The sequence below is a fragment of the Leptonychotes weddellii genome, chromosome 3 (genome assembly GCF_054177405.1).
Source record: "Leptonychotes weddellii isolate Sample4059 chromosome 3, ASM5417740v2, whole genome shotgun sequence".
In the NCBI taxonomy this organism is placed as follows: domain Eukaryota; kingdom Metazoa; phylum Chordata; class Mammalia; order Carnivora; family Phocidae; genus Leptonychotes; species Leptonychotes weddellii.
In genome coordinates, this window is record NC_138371.1 from 10,625,161 (window position 1) to 10,645,264 (window position 20,104).

The following is a 20,104-nucleotide window of genomic DNA, read 5'->3' on the forward strand; positions in this document are numbered from 1 at the left end:
TATGGGAAAAACATAAGGCATTTTTTGAGCAGAATTAAGCAAAGTACATCATAGGGATGTTCATTAAATGTTAATTAGAGCCTGCCACTGTTGGGAAGTAATGGTGAAATTGTGTGGTTGGGTTTTACTTGGAAGGCATTCCGTCAGCTTCGTCGGCTACGGTGTAGAAAGAATAGAAGCTATTGTTTTCTTTATGAACTAAAGCACCACAGTAACTTCTGTGGCTTTATTTCAGGAGGATTTGTTCTTATTACCATTACCTTTGGGTTCCATCTGAAAAGCTTCATACTTAACTACCTGGAGATCAACTTGTTCTTTCTGTTCATCATCTAATTTTTGGAATCTTGAACCCTGCATACTCTCATTGATGATGGTCTCTGTGCCCTGCCCCCCACCCAGCTATTTTTTCAAGTTTAAGTTTTAGGGAAAACAGACCCAAAAAGTATCCTCCTAAAAAGACATCTTATACTTAGAAACAGCAACTGAAATTTCTATCTTGAAATTTGACTTTTTTTTTTTTTTTGTAATAAATCATCTTCCAAGGTGAGTATTTCATAAAGTGAAAAAAATCTCTAGGAAATAGTCTGACTTAGGAGTTGCCTCTTAGAGAGCAAAATTAGTGGATTTATTTTAAAAAGTTGACTAATTCTGGAAGAGAGGGGACCTAATTCTTAACTTCCTTTTACTCCCAGATATTTGAGGACGATGAGCATGACTAATAGTCACAAATAACAAAAGGAAAGTCTCTTCTTTCTCGCTGAGTTTTACAAATGATTGTGAAGACTAGATATTTTCTCCATTTCATTAAATTGTGGAGGCAAAGAGAGGTCAAGTGACTTGTCCAAGACCATCCACAAAGTACTGGCTCAGTCGGATGAGATACAAGCCTGGGAGTGATCAAGGGTATCTCCTTGTGGGGTCCGTCTCTCATGGTCAGTGTAGATGGAGCAACCTCACACCTGCTAGCCTTCCCCAGACTCTGCTGCTTTGGCCTCCACCATGTCTGGTATTCTCCCCTCTTTAGTCATTGCTTTTATATCCCAACCAGACATTCTTGTTTTCCTGTGGAGGAGGGACATAGGAAAACATGGGCCTGGACTGGTTAATCAGATCTGCTATCTTCTAGTAGAAAAGGAAGGGAATGGGATACAGCAGAAGTAAGTTTCCAGCAGTGACAAATTGCGAAAGGCCATGAGCCTGGAGTGTACCCATTGGGATTCTGAAGTGTGGCCATCATAAATAAAGGAAGGCCTTGGAACAGGACACCTACCTCTTCCCTCACTCTCTCCCACAGAACTGGTGTGAACCCCAGAAACAGTTAACAAGCACGTTTGTTTGGTGGCTTCGGCAACAGCTCTGGAGCATGGTTTCTCAGCCTTGGAGCTCTTGACATTTGGGGCCAGATAGTCTTTGTTGTAGGTGGCCGTCCTGTTCGCCAATTTAGGAGTATTCCTGTTCTGTTCCTTCAGACGCAAGACTGGGGACAAGAATTCAGAAATTTAGGAGTATTCCTGGCCTCCACCCACTAGATGCCAACAGCTTCTCTCCCACCTCATCCCAACCCCAGTTGTGACAACCAAAAATGTTTCCAGGCATTACCAAATATCTCTTGCAGGGAGAAATTATTCCTGCCCACCCAAATTGAGAACTCAAGATTTAGTGAAATGCTTGGAGGCTAGAAGGTCTCCGCAGAGAACAGTGGTTTAGCCCCATGAGCGTGTTTCAGCTGAAATCCAGATGACTCCCTGCCTGGCACACCAGTGGGCCTGAGGATCACCTTCACAGACCCCCCTCTATCGCCCCTGGGGCTGTGATAACCTTAGGGTCACTGATAAATATTCTTTTTTTTAAGATTTATTTATTTCTTTGAGAGAGAGAGAGCACATGCTAGTAGGGGTCTGGGGGAGGGAAGAAGCAGAGGGAGGGGGACAAGCAGACTCTGTGCTGAGCATGGAGCCTGACATAGGGCTCGATCCCACAACCCTGAGATCATGACCTGAGCCGAAATCAAGAGTTGAACATTCAACCGACTGAGCTGCCCGGGCGCCCCTGAGAAACAGCCTTCATAAGGAAGTTAATGAGTTATGAGTTATGAGAAGTTAAGAGTTGCCACCACCTCTTAATGAGGAATTTGTCCCAGCTGTCCTCAGGAGGCTTCTAGTTCAGCTGGGCAGCCAGGTCAGGAGCTGGTGCAGGTCAGTTCAGCATGCTGTCCCCAGGGAACTTCTCAGCAGATTCTCCAAATGAAAAAGTGAACGGCCGAGCTGTCAGATAATGGGGAACAGAGAGAGGAACAAGAGCAACATGGAAGTGAGACTTGAGAGATGAAAGCAAAGGACCACGAGCTCTGGGGTCAGCGGGTGAAAGGTCAGCCGCTCCTTGTCAACTGGAAGAATTTGGCCTCCTTCTTCTGGACAATAGGGACGTGTTTGCAGTCACTTAGAAATCTGCACCATTGTCTGCTTCAAAGACCTTAGCGATGCAAGCAATGTCTACATTATCAGTTATTTCAGATTATCTTTCCAGATCCCCCCCCCCCCCACACACACACTATTTCCCCAACCATTAGCCGTGTGCGTCTGGCAGCAATTTCAGTTTTTTGTCAGGTAAGTCAGGCAGTGTTGACTGCCTCTGTCACACTCCTGTTCTGTTCCTTCAGACGCAAGACTGGGGACAAGAATTCAGAAACAAAAGCCACCCATTTCCTCCCCCAACAATTAGAAACATGCTTCTTCGGAACCTGGAAATAGTGCAGGAGAATCTCACTGAACATCCATTTAAGCCTATTCATGAGAATTCTTTGTGAATCCTTTCATGGAGCATTATAAGTCTTTCATTAGCAGGTACTTAGAAGGGATGGGGGGAAGGAGGACTTCAGGCTTCTAATGTCTTCTGAGAAAGCAAGAGAAGTGGGCTCTCAGCAGTGTTTCTCTAGATGGCATTAATTTAAGATCTGCTCAAAGATATGCTAACGCTCTCTGTCCTAATATTTAACTCCTGCTCTTCCCTGTGTAGGTAGACAGGTCTTTGTCTAAAATCCTATCCCAGGGTCTTATTTTTAGCTTTACCTCTACGACGTTTACCTTCTCTTTTTGTTTGGGCACTTCCGTGATACCACCACCCCCTCTCTCAAATATTGTTGTCTCCCTTCCCAAGACACATTCTGATCTTGGCTTTGGCCTCAGCCCTCCCCTGGCATCTGGCCAATGGATTCATTCTTGCTTGTTAGTTCCACCAATGCGTTTTTGGTTGGTGTGTGTTTTCAGGTTATCAGGAAAAAATCGGAGATCCAGGGATATCTAGTTCTTCATAAGAATTCTTACCATAAGAGCTAATGTTTGAGGGCTCATTGTGTGGTAGGCACAGCGATGAGAATTTTTCATGTATTATCTCATTTAACTTCAAGGCATAACCCTATGAAATGGGTACTGTTATCCCGGTGTTACAAATGAAAATATTGAGATGGAAGAGAGTTAGTAACGTGCCCAAAGTCACAAAGAAAAGAATGAGAGATCATATAAGTTGTCTTAGTCTCCTTTTAAATTTTAACTTGGAAATAAGTTTTGAGTTAAAATTGATCAGGCTTTAAAAAGCTAACAGCCGGGGCGCCTGGGTGACTCAGATGGTTAAGCGTCTGCCTTCGGCTCAGGTCATGATCCTGGAGTCCCGGGATCGAGTCCCGCATCGGGCTCCCTGCTCGGCGGGGAGTCTGCTTCTCCCTCTGACCTTCCTCCCTCTCATGCTCTCTGTCTCTCATTCTCTCTCAAATAAATAAATAAAATCTTTAAAAATAAAAAAATAAAAAAATAAAAAGCTAACAGCCATGTGGTAGGACCATCCTCCTTCTCAAAGTAACTTTTTTGGATTGAAATTCCTAAATTACATTTTAGGATTCAGAATCCCATACAGGACACTCATCACTTAGGTAGTGGCAACTCGAGGTTGCATTACTTTATTGCAAGCCATGTTAAACCTTATCTTGAACATAACCCAGTTACAAAGAGGTCCCACCTGTGGCCTTCCATAGCCTAAGATGGATGGGACAGTTTTCCATCCTCCTTCACATTGACTTTTAAAAAGGCTTGCTTTCATAGCCCAGAAATCTTTATGACTTGCACTTCCGTAACAAGAATTCTTAAGGTAAGACAAGTCACAGGTGTGCACTGAATACATTTGAAATATGCTGCCCTATACTTCTGTATTGATGACCAGTTTCAATTGGTTTCATTCAGTTTTCATTCATCATTTAGACCCCAGAAATAACAACAGCTCACTTAACTGTGAAGAATCTGTATCAAATTCTTCCCCACAATCTCCCCTTAGCCTTCTCAAGGCAAGAAGGAAGACAAGAGTAAAACCTTTTTCTTTGTGATTTATGATGATGGCCTCCAGGAGATGTTAATTAGATGTGCGCAGTAGGGAAAGTCTTCTATTGAGCTTGACCTTACTGGGAACAGTTGGGAATGGCCCTGCCCTCCGTTAGGCCCGTTTAATGACCAGAATACCTCCAGATCAGGGCCACACAGCTGAGGTACCTCGTGGTGCCTTTTAAAGATGCTTGTTCGGTTCAGTACATTTTTCTTGCATTACCAAGTTCTTCCATAAAGTCAACCACAACCCATATTATCGGGGACTCCGGCTGAAACTTGTGGTGAGTAGGAAGTAGATTAACCACAGGTTTTCCTTTTTCTCTGGCTGCCAAAAGTGATGTCAGTGGTGTTAATGATCCTTACCTCAGCCCACTGCAGACCCCGGGCTGTCTGTGTGAACGCTTGTTCTGTGCTGTGCTTCTTAGGCTATTACGGAAAAGCTGCTGATGGTTGATAAGAAACAATTGGGTAGTCAGACAATTACTCAAATGTAAAATCAGCCCCTTGCTTTCTTGAAGCCATTTCTGATAGGACTCTGGGGAGGGTGCAAAGAATGCAAAATCTGTTCAATGTTTAGCGGAAAAATTAAAGGCAGTACAACCAGGCTGAGCCCGCTGGATTCCCTTTTGCCTAATTACAGAAACGGTATTGCAAACACTTTTTTACTATCTCTACACCACATTGTAAACTAAGTTGTGATTTTAACTTAAGTCTACTGGTTTGTATCAAAGCCAGACCAATAAAACCTATATCCTGTATTTCTGAACATTAAAAACAAAACAAAACAACAAACTGGTGTGAAATTACAATATAAACTATAAACCTCAGAACTGGAATTTAATTCCTAGGAGAGAGAATATACTGCAGAAATAGGTCCCATGAAAGGAGAAGAAAGACCGACTTTTATGACTTGTTTTCTCAGGTAGGGAAGAAGGCATCATATTACTTTCATGTCTTCAAGCAACAGGTTGATTTTGGTTGAGCTCCATTAAAATTAAAGCTTCCTGTTCTACATTATGTGGTCTGACTTGTAATGGAGAGGGATTGTTTTTCTGAGTTCCTCTACCTTGACTGTCATGTATGGGGGGATGCATTCTAATTTCAGTAGAAGAGAGATTGGAGACGTTTTGAGTTACGTTGCGGGGGGATGGGGGAAGGGCTCTTATGGTGTTGGCCCCCCATTTACCTTATTTTTTGCTTTATCAGCACACTCCCTATTAATAAAAAGAATGGGAAATAACTAAAGTGAATATTCTTCGGCTTAAAAGATTTCTGAATGCTTTTTCAGATTTCTTTAATACATTATTGGCAGAATACTGTTTTTTTTTTTTTTTTAAAGATTTTATGTTTAAGTATTCTCCACACCCAATGTGGGGCTCGAACTTAGGACCCCAAGATCAAGAGTCACACGCTCCACGGACTGAGCCAGCCGGGCGCCCCTGGCAGAATGCTTTTAATTGTTGCGAACCATATGTTGTTGTTGTTGTTTTCATCTGTCTTCTCCATAAATCTCAAACCCTCTCAACAAGTTTCCCGCCCCAGCTCCTGCCCTTTGTTGCTGGGGCGGGAGAGGTCCATAACGCTGCTGGGATTCCCAGCGGGGGCGCACAGGCTGGGGGGTCAGCTCCTGGGTCAGCCCCTCTCTTCTCTTCTTTTCATAATACATGTGCCTTTCTTCGCTGGTGGGCTCCTGAAGTCACCAGCCCTGCCAGAAGGACTTTAACTGGGACACAAGGGGAACTGGAGCGAGGTGGCCTCTCACATGTTGGCAGCTCTCCCTGACTGTTCCTGCCTGGTAGCCCTGCTAGCTGGAAGGCACGGCCGGCAACCTTGTTATCTGCACCCGCTCTCACCCATGTGACTTGCACCAGGCAAAGTGCTCCTTAAGCAGCCCCGTGAAAGCACCCGCCTGGCTGGTCACTTACCCTTTGCCTTTTAAGACCATGAAACCAAGTCTTGCCAGCTCTGTTCTGGCCTCTTTGAAAAGATGTTGGTTTAGCTTCTTGTTAACATAAAGTAGCAAACGTCTTGTGGTCTTAACCTCTAACTTTAATCCTTTAGTTCAGTCCTGGGACGCCTGCGTGGCTCAGTCAGTTGAGCACCTACCTTCAATTCGCATCAGATCCCAGGGTCCTGGGATTGAGTCCTGCATCGGGCTCCTTGCTGAGGGGGGAGCCTGGTGCTCCCCCTGCTTGTGCTCCCTCTCTCTCTTCCTCTTTCTCTGACAAATAGATAGACAAAACCTTTTAAAGAAATTCTTTAGTTCAATCCTACCTTGATTTTTGTTTTCTTTTTCTTCTTTTTCTTTCTTTCCCTCCTTCCCTCCCTCCCTCCCTCGCTCCCTTCCTTCCTTCCTTTGTTTCTACTCTCTCTCCACTTAGGTCTGTCCTTTACCAGAGTCTCAGCTTGCTGACACTTCCCAGGTGTACCTTCTAAAGAGCAGAGTGATTCTCCCTGTGTCCAGAACTTGAAGCCCTCTGGAGTTAGCTTTTCTAACTTGGTGTTAGCTTCGGTTAACTTGGTTAGCTTTTTTTTTACTTGGGTGATTACCATAGCTAACAGGACTGAGCTCCTTCCTAAATGCTGCCATCCAACCCCCCCCGTGGTAGAACCAAACTCTAAGCCAGGAAATTGCTTTAATAAGTGTTTCATACCCATCAAATGTGTCAGCGGTCTCCTTTATCCATCAGAGGTTGAATAGTGTAAATGTTAAAATGCAGGGCACCTGTACATTCCCAGAACTATGAATTTATTTATACTGATGATTTCTTTTAATTTACTGGCCTGTTCACCAGAATCAGGTATGCTTAAAAGCAGAATACTTTTGCAGTGTTTTTGTAAGGTGCCTTATGAATAGGTAAGCATTCTAGAAGACTTGCTCTTCTTTAAATGAGTGGTAGCATGAATTATTGCATCAGCATCAATGAGGTGGCTGAAGAAATGAATTGTGGTCACAGCAGTGCTATGCAGTTGAATATAATTGTGTCAAATCAGAAATCAACAGGCTTGGGAAGACAAGATATAGAGAGAGCTCACAAGTGCCATATTCAGCATCCTACCAGGTATGGAGCTACACACCATGCCGACCATTTCTCTCTTTATTCCCAGGCGAGGGGAACCGTTTTCTCTTCTGAGAGGAATCCTCCCCTCCTGTTCTGAATACTTTCCCTGTGCCGTTCCCTTAAGGATGTGGGCTTTTGGACATCAAAGCCAGGAAGCCAGAGGCTTTTTCTACTTCAAACTGCCATACTCCTCCCCATACACAATGAATTGGGAGGAGGGGAAAGGAATAGAATACCAAGAACGTTTAAAAGTTGGTTAACATTTCAAATATCTTCCCATCACAGATTTTTTTTTTTTTAAGAACAGGGAAGATCTAAATATGATGGGAACATTATTTTCCTGTCCTATTGAAACATTTTTGACACTGGATACAGAATTTTATTTTTATTTATTTATTTATTTATTTTTTTTAATTTTATTTATTTATTTGACAGAGAGAGACACAGTGAGAGAGGGAACACAAGCAGGGGAAGTGAGAGAGGGAGAAGCAGGCTTCCCGCAGAGCAGGGAGCCCGATGTGGGGCTCGATCCCAGAACCCCCGGGATCATGACCTGAGCCGAAGGCAGACGCTTAACGACTGAGCCACCCAGGCGCCCCATGGATGCAGAATTTTAAAAGTTCAAGTCCTTTAAGCAGATAGTAGCTTTAGAACCACATCTGAACCGTGGCTTTCCCTGGGTGACAAGAATTCGAGAAATGTTTATTCCTTCTTTACATTTTCCTGTGGTCTATAAATTTTCTATATTATAGTCAAGAATTTTTTTTTTTTAAGTCACAGCTGTTTATTTTAAGTGAAAGAGAAATGTGCTGTTTTGACACATTTCTTTAAGTGGAGGAATTCATTTATACCAATTTTTCTAGTTGAATCTACAATATAAGATTTCAAACAATGATCTCCATTGAAGAAAAGTCATTACGGTAGTCATTTTTTTTTTCACCCGTAGTTGGGTGAGGAAGAGTTACTTTGTGGCTACATTTTGGTATATGACAATAGCGAAGCAACTAAGACTATTTTACTTCTAATTTCTTAGTGGAAGTAGACTGCTAGTCATGCTTTAACCAGATATTTATAACTGTGTTGCCTTGACTCAACAAATTGGCAGGAGGTTTCCAGGCATTTGAATACAAGATAAAACTTTTAGTCAATGGGTTGGACCAAAAATTCATTGTTGAAAGGGTGTGGGTCCTTCGTTGTACACGCATCGTAATCTTTCGCTGTTTTCAGCTGCTTTACAGTGAAGCCTAATCAGTAGGCTGAGTGTGAAGGAAAGCAGAAGCTTTATCTGTTTTTCAGCTATCATAGGCATAGTTTAAGTGGGTCAAGTCCGGAAGATGTAAATTCCTACCGGATGCAATAATGCAGTAATCCATAGGTCTCAAGTAGCATTGCTCAAGTGTTGACTTATTTGATAATGCTTTAAAAATTACATTTTTCATTACTGGCAACAGGATTAGGTGGGTTTTATCTTAAGAGAAGACACAGGGAAGGGGACAAGAGATGCTGATGTGGCGATGAAATTTTGTCAAAATGTAATTTCCTGCTACTAAATCTCGTGACAGGTGCATCATCTTTCTGGGTTCAGAAGTTATTCCCCAGTGAGGTAACTAGACAGGAGGTATCCTAGGAACATCACCATTTGATATTTGCCCAGCTCTTCTCCAAGGAAATGTTTTGCTTTTTTGTTTCCACTTCATGGGTGTTACAGATGAGTTTCTGTATTTGTAAAACACTGTTGCAATATATCCCTCATATGGTTGGTGTGAGTCCAGCCAGGTTGTATATATAAAGTGCTTCAAAGGTACTTCTACCCATGTCATCCTTTTCAGTGCTTAGGATAGTCCTTATCACTGCCTTTTTGTCAGTCAGCAGATGTCTCTTGAATTGAATGACTGCGGGAGCCTAGTATCGGTATTGGTTTTTTGTTTTTTATTTTTATTTTTTTTTTAAGATTTTTATTTATTTATTTGACAGAGAGAGACACAGCGAGAGGGGGAACACAAGCAGGGGGAGTGGGAGAGGGAGAAGCAGGCTTCCCGAGGAGCAGGGAGCCCGATGCGGGGCTCGATCCCAGGACCCCGGAATCATGACCTGAGCTGAAGGCAGACGCTTAACCGACTGAGCCACCCAGGAGCCCCGGTATTGGTTTTTTAAAAACATATCCCAAAAATGTATGATCTGCATGCGGGCCTTTCTTCGAGTGCAGTTGTGGCCTTCTTGACCGCTGTTGTGTAGAGGCGGGAATAAAGGCAAATGAACGTTAGCCCCATGAACATTACCCTAAAGTCTGTCTATAATGTCCTCAGAGTTCATTTCCAACAGAGCTCATCAGAGCAATTGTGAACAGCTATGTTTTGGGAACTTTAGTTCTGGGGTTCTTTGGATTTAGATAATACCTCACTGGGAACCATTACCCGGCTTAATCGGACCCTTTATTCACCATATTTGGCTCCCAGAGCTTTTTGGCCATTTCCACAGACCAAATGTGCCCTCAAAGGGCCGAGACCGGCTGCTATAGAGACTGTTCAAAAGAATATGCCCAAGGCTGAGAAGGCAGTCACAAAAAAGAAATGGGAACTTGAGAAAGCATTCCAAAAATGCTTCCAACGATGGCTGCTTGCTTGAAATACGTGTGCAGACCCCAAAGAGGCTGCAGGAAAGGACAGTTCTCACTCAGGGATGTCTGTTAAAAATCCGTGTCATTTACCCAGGAGCTACATTTTCTGTACACACACACACACACACACACACACACACACCCTGGAACAAAGATAAACAGATGTGAACTTCAGACTTTCGCTTGAAATTGTTCCCAGCCTCTGTTGCCTGCTGAGCACCTCTGTGCCCATCCCCTGCCTGTCAGCATAACCTCCTCTTTCCCACTTGCTCACTTTTCCAGAGATCCCCAAGCTAATGCCACCAGTAGGTAGCGTTAGGGGCTGAGACATGTGTTGATCAGGATTTACGATAAAGGGCTTTGAAAAGTAGTATGCTGAGACTTTAGAGGGAAAGTTTATGGTGCCATTGGTAGATCCTTTTGTTTCCTGCTCTTTGAACATAAATACTTGTGGGAAATTACAGGGAGGGGTTCAGAGTGGCCCAGAGCAATAGATTTCAGCATCTGGCAAAGCCAGAGGGTTTTCCCTCCCCAGAGAGGCCCCCAATCTCTGCCCCTCTGCATCCATGCGGGGTTGGCACGTGTGAGGACAAAACTGGATACAGTTTGTTCCTGTGCTGAGCTGTGCATTCAGCCATTCTGGATGAGAGCCAGCTATAAAATGAAAAGCATACCGTGTGCCCTTCGCCTGCCCCACACCTCCCCCCCCCCATTTTCTATAAATGAGCAGTTTGTTTGTTTATCTCAAGCCCTTTAATAAAGTGTGGACTTCCCACTTCATCTTGGGCCCAGAGCTATGAAGCTGTGTGAAGCTCTGTCTAGATATTCTTGTAGGAACATTCTGATAGATTGCAGTGTGAGTTCAGGAAAAACTTGATAGTAAGTAAGAGATCTGGAGATCAGTCTTCAGGGTTTCTGAAGGGATGGGTTTTCTTTTCACTTGTAGGAACCACACAAAGTAAGTCCTGTTTCTCTGGCAATCAGAGGGATAAAGCCTGGAGTCCTTTTTTGTTTTTACATTGGTGTCTCCATGGGAAGTCTTTATTTGTCTATAGAAAAACAGACTGTTCACCTGTCATTTAGGGGCGGAGTTAATACGAAAACAACAACAGAAATCTCATAAAAGTAGAGTCCATGTTTAGTAAATTTCAGCTTACCTGAAAGCCAAATGGTGAATGCTGACTGGTCCCAGCTAATACTCTCCTTCAAGGGAAGAGAGAGAAAAACAGTTATGTTGATCAGCATACACATTGTATGGATTGTAGACTCTGTTCCTTTTCTTGGAGCTGACATGGATTAGTACTGCTACATCTGGACGTATCCTGAAACATGTCCTGGTTGTCCCTAGACTTAGAAAAAGATACCTTAGCCTTTCATTCGGGTTTCTCCACCATCTGTCCCACCTACATTTGCAGATTTACCTCTTTCGACCCCTTTTCACATACCTTGGGATCCAACACAACGCAACCTTCTCCATTTGGCCTGCCGTGGCCATACCCTTCCCCGGCCTTGTTTTATCACGTGCTATCAGTGGGACCTGTGCTTTGTCCCTTTGATTTGTTCCACTCGTATTTAGTGAGTCCTTACTGTGCGCCAGGCCCTGTGTGAGGCTCTGGGGACACAGCCCTGAAGCAGCAAAGATACGATCCCATTTCCACATCCCCAAACTATTCCTTTTCTTCCAGGCCTAGCCAGATGTGTCAGGTACTTCCTTTCTCTTCCCAGCTAGAAGCATCCTTTACCTCCTTCCATGCAGCTAGAGCTTCTTTCCTGCGCATCTGCCATGGGATTTACCCCCTTTTTCTTTTGCATTCTTTCTATTTATGAATGGAGCTTACCTTCCTCCCTAGATTTTCTAGAAAGCAGGGCCTGTAGCACAGTTCAGCTTTATATCCCCCCATAGTATTTAATGCAACCAGTTATCCATTCGGCAATATTTACTATCTACTCAGCGCCATTCTATAAGCATTGATATGTATAGATAACAAAAATGTGGGCTTCAGAAGGCCTATCTAGTATTAATACTGGAGAGCAAAAGAGGGCTTATGAGGTTGAACAAGGGGTCTCCTCTCTGGAAGGGCATGGGTAATGCCCCACGAGGTCTGCCTTCTGGACTTGCATAGAAGCAATGTGCTTCTGCCAGAATGGCATTTCTATTAGATCTAAATCAGAATCCCTTTCTTTTTTTAATTTAATGATTCACGATGCCTGTTTCACTTGGGTCTCCTTCTGCATCTAAGATCCTCATGTCGAGCCATGTCACGTTAAAAACTGACTTCAGATTTTGTGATGTTAGGCCCCGCAACTTCAAATTCTAAAATCTGCAGTTGACTTTGAACCAAAAGAAGATGAAGCATAGCCTGACTGTAACCTGCTTACCATATTTTATAGTACTTTAACACAACAACTATAATTCACATTTTTGTTTGGACCCTCAGAACATCGAAGTATTTTGTGTTTTTGTGTTACTGAACTCTGAAACCTCCAAATCCCATCGATCTGTTGACTGATTTAATATTGACTATTTTGAGTTTGTATTTGCTTTAGACGCTTGCATTTTGAAAGGGGGGAAAAGTTAAATACGGTTTGTTGATTTTATTTAAGTACACAGTACTGGTCGTGCCTGTGACTTCTGCCTATCCGATACCGCCTCCTTTTTAAAGAAAAACCCTTAAAAACTGATACAACGTGTGTTTTGCGACATGCCCGTGGTGACAAATCCTTTCGTTTTCCTTTTCAGAATGAAGACCTGAATGACCTCAGCAAATCCTCCCTTTCCTCATGGGTACCCAGACTCTGAATATTTCATGATTCACAACCAGGACCTCACATCTTCCTCCTCAGTAGATGGTACGATGCATCCATTTCAGTTTGTTTACTTTCTACAATCCTCAGGAGCTCCTTGACTGAACTGCACGTACTCTATTGTGCCAAGCAAAAAAGCACTGTGACACCAGAACTATGAGTCTGCATAAACTTCATCTTCAACCTTAAGGACTTAGCTGGCCACGTGAGCTGATGGGCCCACCACCATGCCACAAGAGAATGGGTTTACTCTCATTGCATTTACAAGATCCATTTCATCTGCTGCTGAAACTGTGTATGACAAAGCATCGTTGTAAATTATTTCATACAAAACTGTTCGCGTTGGGTGGAGAGAGTATTAAATATTTAACATAGGTTTTGATTTATATGTGTAATTTTTTTTAATTAAAATGTAACTTTTCTTACAGTACATCTCTTTTTTGGATGTGGAACTGAGGTATACAATGTTCTGTTGTAAAGAGTGGAGCAAATACTTAAAACAAGGCTAACAAGAGTAGACTAGGGTACGATCCTTGTTTTAAGATTGTAATTCAGAAAAATAATATAATAAGAATCATAGTGCCATTAGATGGTTCTCAGTTGTATAGTTATATTTGCGGATACTATCTCTTGTAATATAGCCCTGATGTTGAGCTGAGATCCTTACAAGAATTGATCTTAATTTTGTATTTTTCCTGTAAGGCAATAGGCCATGTTAATTAAACTGAAGAAGGATATATTCTCCTGGGTATTTTCAAGTGTCAGCTTAAAATTGGCCATTGAATGGAAGCAAAATTACAAGCAAAGGAAATCAAAGTCTTCCATTGTATATACTGTAAAGAGGAGGAGACTTGGGTGATCCCTTTAAATCAAAAGCTCTCTTTGGAATGAACAATGTGGGTGTTTGTAAATTCTGGAAATTTCTTTCTATTCATAATAAACTAGAGACTGTCGATCTTTTCTTCTCCCCCTCCCCCCACTTCTGTAAGTTTCCTGCTACCATTTTTTTTTTCCGTGCACACGTTAGGATATTTTATTTCTGGCATTTCTCGAGAAAGGTGGTAAGACAAGTGAGTGCTTGTCTTTGACTTCTAACCAGAAGTTAAAATTCCAGAAAAATGGTTTTTATCATGACCAGGGCTATGTGACACTTTCCACAGGACCCTTATCTCTTATTTTCTGAGACCATCCCATGTTACATGATTTAACCGAATGTAAGTGGTTCCATTTGCCCTGGTGGGTACTGGCCTATTAGTGATTAGTTAATAAAACCCAGTGTACAGAGAGCATGTCAAAGCATAATGACTGGCTCCTGAAACATCTAGCCAGCAGTGAAGATGTTAATCGTCCTCTTGTTTGGAAAGCACACACATCTTGGAATTTTTCCTTGTGAAAAAGAAAAGGCCGTGGACGTACTTAAAGATACTGCCTACGGTGTTTTTAATCTTTTTTGCCAGGAAACTTCCTAAAGGTTAAGTGAATTAATGCCCAGGTCAGGCTCCCTCAGAGTCCATGTAAACTATCAGAAGTTCCCAGCCCTGCTGTGGAGAGGAGCAACATTTCATTTCTCTGATGGGTTGAGCTCCCCGGGTCGGGGAGGGGCTACAAGGAAGGGACAAGGTTGGGGGCCATTGCAGGGGCTGCTGCCCGTCGTCCAGCTGGTCGGGGGGGACCCCTACTCTACTCAACAGGGAGTGGAGATAAATGGAACCCCTCATGCTGCTGAGGCCTGTGTTACTGTTAATTCAACCGGACGGCATGGACCTCACAGACTGTTGTGCGACGTTCATTGTTGCAGATTCTAATCATTTGCATGCTCATCAATTTCTAAGATGAATAGGTCTGTAGTCATAAGAATCCATTGTTTTCAAGGAACTTGCTGAATTACATCATTTCCTATGAGGCGAGAACACTACCGATTTTAAAAATCTGCTATGAATATTTTTTTTTACACTTTTATAAAAACGACTTTCTTGGTCAAACCAACTTAAATTTTTGCAAGTATTCTGACTACTACTCCTGCTAATGTAGGAAGAAAGCAAGCTGTCCTGCTTTCTTCCAATGAGGGCATAAGTAGTTACAGAGACATCAATGAACAAAGTCAGCCCTGACCGTTTTCCTGTAAAGCTGGTTATTATTTCTCAAGGAAACTATACTTTGAATATGTGTTACCGACATACCTCTGCACATAGAGTATCAACATGTTTTAGGTGAGAACAGAAACAAACAGACTGGAAAAGCCATTTCTTGGTTAATTTCTCTGATGTTTTGTTGAGTCAAATAGCATAAAGGTAGAAATTCTTATTTAATAAGCTGCTTCTAGTGGTCCCTGAGCTGGGTTTGGTGGTGGTATCAGACTTCACCAATTTAAAACTGGAAGTTGCTGGTATTTAAGACAAAAACGCATGCTCTGCCTACAGAGGGGTTGACCTTGAGCAACATCAGCTGCTAAAATCCTTGTGTTCAGTTCCTATTGAAAACTGGCTTTTATCCATTTCCAAGTATTTGTAGGCCAGCCAAGGAATTACATTAATGGGGCTTCTCGTGGCCTCTGGTTAACCTATAAGTTAGTGGCTTTTTCCTCATGAGACCAACCTTTTACAGTGTTCTTTCTTAGAGACCTAGGCAGAGTTTTAAAATTCTCCTTTGTGGAAAGAACAAGTATAGTTCATGACTTTGATGATCTCTTCATTCTGGGCAAAAAAAAAAAAGGTCCTAGAACCAGCTAGAAGTGAAGAGAATCCATTAATGATCAACCACCTGGGTCAATAATGACAATTCAGTACCGATGTTACGTTTGTGGCTATTTGTTGCTAACTTTCAAAGGTCAGGGACTCTTAACTAATCTAGGTTGACTGCAAAAATGGATTTACTAAAAATCATCTAGCCAAAAGTAGAGATTTTTAACCTTTATTTTCCCCTATTGTCTCCTGTCTTTTAAATTTGAGACATTTAAAGTACTAGGAAACAATTTTACTATACTGTAAGGAACAGTATTGCACAATACTGAAGCCCTGTTTTGTTCAGTCTTGCATCCTGAATGCAATATGCCAGGTAGTTGAAAACTTTAATTTTATTTGCTGCAGGTGGTTTAAAAATGGGAGGGGAGCTCATCATCCACTGACAGTAGAGCCATGACAAATGGGAAGTGCTCCGAGTGCTTTGGCAGAGCTCTGTGGAGTCAGTCCATCACGCAAAGAGGCCCTGAAACCAGAGACACTGTGGGAATTAAGACCTTGACTGGGGAGAGACAGGAGGACCCTTTGGAAGGCATGCGAAGGAGAGTGGATGGAAGCCAAACATGAAATCGCTTCTTTGCAATGACTTGACGGGGGAGTTAGTGTTCCTAGGACATCGTGTGTACCTAGGAGGTAATGCTGCGTTCATAAAGGCTGCTGAAAAACTTTAGGAGAAGAAGCATGCACTTCTTGGGAGGTGAGGAAGTATGGCCTTGCCAATACTAAGAGAAAGACCTCCAGTCTTGTGAGCTTAGTTTTGGAGAGACTTTGGTGCCTTTGATCATCTCCAAAGTCAAGCCAGATAAGATCTTGGAGTTACCACCACAGCTCTGTCCATCCATCTTCTAAGCATGGGTAGAGAATGTGTGGGTCGGATGGCATGTTGGGTTTCCCAATGCTTGTAACCAGAGCATCCAGTTAGGTGCTGAGAGGAGGTAGAAAGATCGTGAAGGTGTTTGACCCTCTTCTTAAGGAATTTACCAGTAATAAAGAGCTTATAATCAGCTAATAGGATTAGAAAACATGACTTAGCTGGAGAGTTGTCTTCCTTTCATCGTTTGTTGATGACTTGGCATTTGTGATGTGTACACCAGGAGCTCTGGTGTTCTAGATCCTTGCCATTCACCTGGCATTTAAATCTCTCTTTGCTTATGTTCATTTCCCCAGCGTTAACCAATATGCACGTGATAGGACAAATTCAGTGAACAGGAAAACTTGTCTGTATTTGTATAGGCATCTTTAGTGCTGTTCTGTTTTTGTTTTTGTTTTGTTTGTTGATCTTAGAGCTTTGCTATTGGCTTAAGAATGTAGTTCCCGGAACAATTTTTCTTACAAAGTTCTTTCCTTAACACCTCTTGGCTGCAGGGTGGGCCAGATTAAATACATATATATTTTTCCATTTAATGTGTGTGCAGTTTGGTTTATCATCTTCAGATGGTGATGCTGCCAATGCTGCTACTTCGTCTGTGTACAGAAGGACCAAGGCATGGTCTGTGTTGCTACCAAAACATTTATTGTATATACGTGTAGAACATATGTATTATGTATATATGTAATGGGTACCAGGCCAGGTATATACTTTTTATTTAGAAGTGTTTCACTTTTCCGAGTTTTCTTTATAGTGTTATGCTTATTTTCAATTTTTTTTCCCCCCCGATTCTGTCTGGTACTTAGAACTGTAGTGTCTTCATCGTTAATTAAAGAAAACTGTCTAAATGAATTCACGGATGTGAATGCTAGTGATCCTTAATGGTTTTGGTTTGGGACATGAAACAGAAACTGCCAATTAAAAGTTGCTGGGGCATTTGGGTAAGAGTGGTGGACGCTATTTAACATACTTGAATTAATAAATGATTTTGGAACAGAGAGGTTTGCCTCACACTATTCCTCTTCAGTTGGCTTTCAGTGGCCAAGAGGATAAAGAAATAGACATCTGGAAAGATTTTAAGCTGCTTTTGTTGGTAGTGGTAAAATGGGAAGAGGGAGTGGGGAGCAAAACTCCATCCTCCTCGGGATGGAAAGTTAGATGTTCTGTTGATAGGCCCTTTAACAGCCTTGTCAGAACCTTCAGTTGCACATGGATTCGCCCAAGAGGTTGTTCAAATGCAGATTGCCATTGAGGGTTTGTGCGCAGGGGGCCAAGTCCAGAGGTGCTGATTCACTTTGGGGTGAGGTCTGGGCATTGGTCGTGGATATGGGCTGGGCTGCTGCTTTTTACGCTCTCCAGACTAGTACAGGGCCAGGGCTGAAAACCACTGTGGAGAAGGGCTGCCCAAACTTGTTGGATTACTAGAGTCACTTAGAAATGCTGATTCCCTGGAGCTGTCTAGGAATGTGTGTTTAAAAGTAACTCATGGTGGGCGAGTTGGGAAAGCCCGATTTCTGTGCCAGCAGAACCTTTTGGATTGTTTCACCACTAGAAGGGATAGGACACCGATGGTTTTTGAAAATAATAAGCCAGCCACCTTGCCAATATAGAAACAGCCAACTCCCCCACCTTCTCCCAACTGAGCTTTCTTGCTCGAACAATTTAAATAGATCATTGGTGTGTCTTACATTGTTAGGGCAAACTCAAATTATTGAACATTGTGGAAACAGATTGAAGATTAATTTTTTTAATTTCATTTTTTTAATAAGCATGCTTCTCCACTGAGAGTAAGAAGCTTGAGTTTTCTTACTTGGCGCACCAGGCTAGAGGGGTCTTCCCTCTGCCCAGCGTTGTAAATGATATCTTCATTGTTCCCAGGGGGCACAGAACGTGATTGAATAAATGCTTGAAGTCATTATTTCATCTTCACTGTCTATTAACTGTGTCCATTTACTTTTAAAAGAAAAACAATGACCACAACTGATTTTTCCCTCCCAGTGGTATCACACAGCAAACATCACTCTAATCTCTATTGAAATCATACGCAGACATCAACTATTTAGCGGTAATTGAAGGAAGTCTAGTTGGAACGAATCGGTGGTGCAATTTATAGCATAATTGTCTTATTGCCTTCTGCACGTATACAAAAACAAAGTATATCAAGTAAACCATCAATAAAGGGCCTGCGAGAATTAATAATCGAGAATTTGGGATTATCTCTCTGGTTCTGCTACAAATAGTGTCATTTATTCTGCATTCATCATAGGTTAGCTACCAGGATTCACATCAATTATCTCACTTCTTCCTTCCAGTAACCCAGAGGTAGGTACTGTCTTTATCCCTCTTTCCCAGATGTGCAAGCAGAGGTGGGAAAGGGCGTGTCTATGTCACCATCTCCGATACAACAGAGCAGCCTCTCCCGCGAGGATGGCTTGACAGCCGAGTCTGTATTTTCATCGGCGCCGCTACAAGTCTCTGGGTTCCAAGTACTTAAACAAAAAATAAGTTCTGTACACAAAAAGCATTTATCACTCCAGCTGCCTTGTGTCATGAATTTGCTGAGCAAGTATGATCTCACAGGAGCCCAAAAGTGAAGCTCTGTCCAACCTACAACTTTCACCCTACAAAGTAATAGGGCCTCATTAGGTTTGTTTCCAGTCTTTATCTTTATGCCTAGCTTAGTTTATTTGTATCAGAAATCTCTTTCTGATTCCCTATTGTTTTTCTCAATAAGTACCCCCCTTTGCAGCAACAGAATAGAAATACTCGGCTTTATTTTAGGAACAAGGGCAGCAGGTGAAATGTGAAAGCCACATAAAACCCAAACCCCTGGGTTTTTAGGCATTAGGTTTTATGTATTAACTCTATAAACAGAAGTAAATCAGAGCTTCTTAAAATCTCTGTTAGAGATATGGATGATCAGATAAATGACCATGATTGGCCAGAGGGAAACACGTAAGGAGGTGGATGCCTGAGTCTCAACTGAACTGAAGAACGAGACCTTACCTGAAGTGAAAGAATGGTGGGAGCACCTCCAGTCCAGGAATTCCCTCCCTGGTAGGCCCTGCAGGGGAGGAAAGAGTTTTCCTCCACTTTTGAGGTCCCTGAAAATTAAACTGACCAAGACAGATTGACAGGAGGAGGGCATCCAAATGTATTCAGTCTAAGTTTTGCATAACATGGGTGCTTTCCTAAGGAATGAAGACCCAAAGAAACAGCTAGATGAGGATGTTTAGGCTTGGTTTGATGAAAAGTGCGCAATTGTGGAGGAAGGCAAAAGGTTAAGGAGTCTGAGGCTATGGTAGTAAACAGGGAAACAGCAAAGCCTGTTAATTCTGATTCTTCTCAGACACCCCTTTGTCTTCAGAGATAAGTACGCTCTTTTCCTGTGGGTGTTGGGCAGGCACCACTCACATGAGGGTGTCATGACCTGTTTCACAGGAGAATGGCAGAATGATCTTCCTGCTTCTGCTGTTTTCTTAAATTTCTTCAGCTTAAAATATATAATATGTCAAGGTGTCCTATTTTGGGGTAGCATGTCCTGAACCTCATCAATCCACAGTGCTTCTCAAAGCTTGGACTATACATGAACTACACAGAATTTCCTGAAGAGCTGATACCAAATAGATTTTAACACAGACCTC

General features: G+C 42.4%; 1 protein-coding gene across 1 annotated transcript in view; it reads left to right on the forward strand.

The window, feature by feature from the left end:
• IRS1 (insulin receptor substrate 1) overlaps nucleotides 1-17,312 on the forward strand; it is a 64,084-nt gene extending 46,772 nt beyond the window's left edge. Inside the window, exon 2 of the mRNA XM_006735700.3 lies at nucleotides 12,790-17,312. The gene's annotated coding sequence lies outside the window, so the exon portion shown is untranslated. The remainder of the gene's footprint in view (nucleotides 1-12,789) is intronic.
• The last annotated feature ends 2,792 nt before the right edge of the window (nucleotides 17,313-20,104 follow it).